The sequence below is a fragment of the Artemia sp. Qi Xiang Cuo genome, chromosome 13 (assembly GCF_049724085.1).
Source record: "Artemia sp. Qi Xiang Cuo chromosome 13, ASM4972408v1, whole genome shotgun sequence".
NCBI lineage: Eukaryota > Metazoa > Arthropoda > Branchiopoda > Anostraca > Artemiidae > Artemia > Artemia sp. Qi Xiang Cuo.
The window spans coordinates 46,149,242-46,155,641 of NC_142806.1; positions in this window are offsets into that span (position 1 = coordinate 46,149,242).

Here is a 6,400-nt window from a genome sequence, read left to right on the forward strand (position 1 = left end):
TTAGGATACATAGTCTCATAAACAAAATGGTGTGTAATAATAAGAGAAGCAATAATTTGATTCATAGTTGGTCTATTGACGGAATTAATTTTCTAAAAGACAAATATAAAGCTGATGAACTTTCCATTAATTAAAAAAAAATCATCATATAAAAACAATTTTGCAAAGTAAATCAAATCAAGATCTAGAGTGAAATCTTAAGGGGGAGGGGCGGGGGGTAAGGGGATGAGAACACCAATAACCGACCAAATTGAAAAGTTAATTTTAAAAAAGTAAAATGAAAAAATGAAGATGCCAGAAAATCTTTGGGGGAAGGGGTGGACCGCGGCCCCCTATCCTCTTTAATGAATCCGCCTCTTCAATGAACTGTTTGTAAACTACATGACGAAGCCAAAAATAAAGAAGACTTAATTCCCCCCCCTTTGGAATTAAGAATGTTGTTGGCAAGACAAATATGCTATAGCTGTAGATGAAGATGAAATCTGTTTAAATTGGGTGGCCAAAAGTGACAATGTCTTTAAAAAGATGTTTTTCAGGTTTTAAAATACCCAAGAATTTTGTTTGTCCATACCATGAGTAGGGAAACAAGAAAGAATTGTACTAGCTCCAAAACCTTATCATTCCCTCGGTAAAATCAAGTTCGTTAGACCCATTTCTATTTTGCCAGTTTTACGGAGAATCCTTGAATAACGGCACAAAAAAGATTGGAATTCTTTGCTTAAGTCAACTGACTGCTTCCAAACTCTCAAACTGGTTTCGGGAAGGGTCAAAAGATACATCTACTGCCGATAGCGTCATTTATATTGGAGGAGGGAATAAAAAAGCTAAAAGTCAATACGAAGATAAATAAAAGACTAATAGATGGCCTACTGCTCCAAAGTGATTTTCTCTTTGGTCGTGGCGCTGCAGCTGGAAGAGCTAAATTGCAGATGATTAGGTATTATACGAGGTCAAGGCTGAAGGCCTCGGCTGTGTCCGTTGATTTTGAATTAAAATCAAATAGGGGATGACGCTAAGGGTTAGGACCGATTTTTAATCCAAATCAATTACAGAGCTGCCGGCAAATTCATAGCACATTATCTACCAAAATCAGTGAAAAAAAAACATTCCATAATTTTGAACAAGAAAAACTCACTTAAATTCCAGTTATTTGGGTAAATAGGCACACAGATCATGTGTGATGCCTCTGCAAAGCTTTTGGGTGTCATTATAAACCCTAGCATGGCCGGGAAGAATAAAAAAGACCCCGTGATCAATTCTGCATAAAGAGACTGCTGATCGAAAGTAGCTAGCAGGCACAAAATGAGCTATCTCTCCCTCTGTTATGCTAAATTTTATTAGAAATTTATCCGTTCCAAGGTAAACTATTCTATAGAATTGTTCGGGTGCTATAACAAGACGAGTCTGTCAAACTGGAAAACTCAGTAGAACATGGTAGCAAAGCTGCCTGTGGGACTCCAAAATCATGCGTCAACTTATAAAGTCAGGGTTCTCTCTGGAAAGGCAATAATACAAAATAGAGGAAATATATTGATCGTTAAATATTAAACTAAGATCCAAGCAATAGGCTGCAATCACCCAGTTTTTGAACTGACTTATGCCTCAAGTCCTTAAGAAAAAGCAGGTGCACAAGTTACGGTTTGGGTGCGTTTTAAACATTTAGTGTTGAGCTGGAAAGAAATGCCAATATCAAGAATCATCAAATGGAAATTCGAACCAATTGAAACTTGCTTGGAGCTCATTCCAGACAAGGATCAAGCTACTTTCTATTGTAAATACAAGCTATCTTCAAGCGGCAAATGAAAAACAACATCCTTACAGCTGATCTAAACGCAATTATTAAACCACTAAATTCTATTAAGGAAAAAAAATTCTTCCCCTGAAAAGTTCAGTCGTATCTTCTGACTCCAACAAGGTGTTCCTTTTTACATCTCTATGTTTGCACTTCATTTCATTAGCAAGGGCAGAAATTAGTTACATACCCTGACATAGGAGAATAATATTAGGAGAATACATTCTAAGGAAAATAATATGGAACTTCACGGAAATTAGTATCCAGTTTTGTGTCAACCACGTCTATTTCAAGCCAGCAAAATGGACTTCATGGTGAAACAAAAAACTCTATGTGACAGGATTCGGGAGAATTCCCTGCAAGAATCTACAACAGTGGAACTCATTTTCAATAGCATGAAGAAAATGCCCTCTATTTCCAAACTTGAAGTTGTCTATTGATATTCAGGAAAGAACAACATGATTCGAAACAAAAATCGGACCCAAATTGTAAATTTTGTTCTTCAATTCCAGAGCCTAACAACACCTCATCTTAAGCTGCAATAGTATTGCGAAGTCAGTAGACACAACAAAAATAGTTTTCTCAAAACTAAGACCAGATATGAGTGATCAGATACGACACGAGCGATCTAGTCACGAGGGACCAGACCGCCAGAAAAAGAAGAAAGAGCAGTATTCCGGGAGATCACTTATTTACTAGGGTGTAATATTATAGTTGTAATATTATAGGTGTAACAGCATAATTTAGCATGTCTTCCCTGGCCCTGTTTAGTATGATTAATTACAGTTGCGACTGTAAAGGAGAAAAAACAAGATGATGAAAGCAAAGTATTCACGAAAAGGTTTCTTCAAATGCGAAAGGAGACGGTTTTAGACTTCAAATGCTTATTTTCAGAAGAAGAAGTAGAAGGTTAAAAATTTTGAAGATATACTTTACTTTCAAATAAAGTATAGTTTATCCAAGTAAGCATACAAGGCAATAGGTCAACATACAAGGAGGTCCCACTTTTAAGGGCTATAATGAAAGAAGAGCTAAAATTGGAAGGTCTTGTTTTACCGATAAAGGACGATGGATTCCCAAAAGTTATGTTTTTTATTAATTGTATCTGGAGCGAAATAAAAAGCGGGACACCCTCGGACGGGTTGAGAAGAGGATACAAGAAAAAGATTTAAAGGAAATTAAAACTTCATGAAAGAGAGCAAAGGAAGAAACTCTGAATGGAAAGAGGGGGAGAGAAGTGTGCACATTTGTTTCAGCTTCAGGTGGCTTGGCGCTGCAATGAGCTGTTAGTAATATCAATAGTAAGAATATAACAACAACACTCAAATACGGGGCCCGATTTCTTGGGCTTGTCTACTTGCAAAAAGTGTTTTATTCAGAGCTCAGTACATTTGATGTTAGTAGAAACTTCTAAAACACATTACGCTTTCCTTAACGTATTTTCCCTTCATTATAGAAATGGGAACTTAAATTAACAACAAACCGATAGGGCAAATGACAACCCTAAGTTCCTAATCGTAAGCTTTTAAACTTTATACGATAATCGACACGATGAATTTTTACATTTTAAAAAATAGGAATAATAAAATCAAGATTAGATATTGGGGGAGGGGGGGATGCCTTCTATACAAGCCCGTATCCAGGGGGAAGGTGGTTTTCCCCCCTCGAAATGTTTGTTCGACTTGTAAGAACGTAACAAAAATGAATATAAAAAAAATTATTGATGCGTTTTTTAAAGTTTTTTGTAACCCCCCCCCCCCCAAAAAAAAAAGAAGATACTTTTATACCGTCATTTATTATCTGTCATTTATTTCAATATTTCGTAATTGAGACTTCAATCAACCTTACAGCAAAGTAAAAAATGTTTAACGTGGACAGCGACTCATAAAATTATAACGTTATAAAAATAATGATGTTATATATAAAATATAATATTATAAAATTATAAAAAATATTGCGTTTTAAGGGTAACTAGTTTGTTTATCAGCAACGAATTAAATACCATTTGGTAAAGTTTTTCAATAATTCCGTAATACAACAGGGAAAGCAAGAGATTTTACTGACTGGCTGCCCATTTTCACCGATTGTTTTTTGTCAATATAATTAGCATAATGTCCGTTTTGAATACAATATGCAAAATCACTGCATGAGTCGGTAAAACCACTGCATTTACCAGCCGAGATTTAGATTTCGGTACATATCATGTCACTATTTTAATGTTGATTATTTAACCAAATAGAAAGTTGTGGCGCCATCTGTAAGATCACAGCAGGAGTCGGTAAAACTGCTGTGTTTACCAATCAAGTTCAAAATTCCTGTATATGACATGTCAGTATTTTTTTGGTCTTTATTGAAATGAACAAAGAATTTTAGCTGCGTCGGCGAAATCGTGGCATAAGGCGCCACAATTTTACCGATTTTTTTTTACCGAGTGACCAAAAACATTGGGGGGGGGCGCTCCTCCCCACACACGGCTCTGTCCTCATTTATCTCAATTCCCATTTAACCCAAACCTGTCTGACTCAGCTCCCATTCAAATCAACCACATTCAGCTCAGCTCTCTTCAAATCAATAATATAAATACAAAATGTAATTCAGCCCGTTTTGTTGGAGGTGACAGAAACTGACTCGAATGAAATGGTCTTTATTTGTTGACTGATTCTGATTTGGTTTGTTGATTGATTTGGTGCAGCAAAGACTTATGAACCAATTAAGGATTACAAGTGTGTTAGGTACAAATGTGTATGATGGGTTTTGACTTTCCCTGGGTTTCCACATATACAGATTATTTGCATACCAACACAATTATTCGGCCAGATATGGGAATATTTCAGTTGTGTATGAATTTTGGCTAAAATGTATCCGATCACGAATCTGAACTTATCCAATAATTTTATCGAAAAAATCGCATCAAATCGATAGACTGGGCAAGATCAAAATGAATATTGAAAGATTGATTTTATCAGTTAGAAATGATAGAAAACTATGCTCTAAAGCTGATGAAGACTATAAGAATAGGTTGCTTGTAATCAAAGCAATAGAATAAAGTCTCAGAAGAAGTTGGGAGTTGAAGGTAAGATTGTATGACCCCCTGTAAATTTATTACGTTAACATGCAAATTTCGTGTCCGATTTCTTACTGCAATATATTGCCATAAAAAAATCTTATATGTGGGAGCCTAGGTTATGTTTGGAAGGTCACAAACTGCTGGTAGAAAATACAATTTAAATTAAGGCCTTGCACTAGTTAAAGAATAGCAAAAGTTCGTTGAACCTAAAAAAAATGTTGGCCACTGATTGATTTTCAGTCAGAGTGGTCACATATATTACGACATTTCGAGGTCTTACTCTTTTTTTTCAGTGAAAACAGCCCTAAATAAATAAAGTCAATTTTAGGAAGCGTGACCCGCCAGTGCAAAAATTCCAAAAAACAAATAAATGGTGACATGTGATATTTTTTACAAAGCTGAGATGAATGGTCCACCTCCTCATATTAAGCAAGTTTTACCAATTTGTTCGATCCATTTTCTCCTTTTTTGGTACAAAAAACGGTATATCCTCTTTTCTCAGTCAAAAAAATAATTAAAAAACGGATTTATTGATATAAAATTATTTTGTTCTATGTTCAATGCCTGAAATTTTTTTTGTCAACAACGGCTGATCCTGATAAAAAAAATCAGTTTTTCTACCATCCTGCATAATTTGTGTTGTGTAACATAAGACCTTTTGACTTATTCTGCTTAAACTTTCGTGGATGTTACAAACAATTGGGTGATTTCAATACTCGAACAGTTATACGTGAATCGAAGAAACTAAGTCTGTGAAAATTCGCACTGAAAAGGTTAGTTTTACCCAAGCGAGACAGTGGCGTTAGTTCTTGAAAAGCTAGGGGGAGGGATGCATCTAGAATAGTATTTTTGAAAATGGAGGAGAGGGAAATTTGTTTTTTTCGATTTTTCAACTATTTACCTATAAAGGCATTTTCAATGAAAAAGCAAAAATAGTATTACTCAGATCTTTTTTGAATAGAAATTCAACTTGCATTGAAGTTTTTTATGTTTCGTATGTATATGCAACCCGAGCCCAAATTTAGACAGAAACTAATTTAGTTGCATTCAAGATTATAAGCAAAGGGATATTAGATGTATTACTCTGACCTTCCTCTACTGAAACCTAATGCTGTCGTTTTATGTCAGCCATCACCTTAGCAAATAAATAATGTTGTCAAAGGAACGTACCAGTAAAATTGTGGGGGGGGGACTAGCTAAAAATGACAATTATGACCGAAAATGTCGACACCGTTTCATTTTACTGCCCTTGTAACGGCAGTCGTCACTATTCATTGTGGAATCATAGGCACAAGTGTCTTACTTGTCGAATACGAAACCCGGCCTGGTTTAATCTCACCGTATTCCATATTTAATTTAAATTCACATTTTTTTTCACAATTCAAAGCAGTCTTGATTAAATAAAGATTAAAAGCCTTTTTACACAAGAAAACAAGTTTGATGTTTTGTCAAAGAATTCAGGCCATTGTCAAGCATAAACAGCCCCCTTTGCATACTCGACATGAGTTTGGACGTCTTTTTTTTATATTTCAATGAAATTA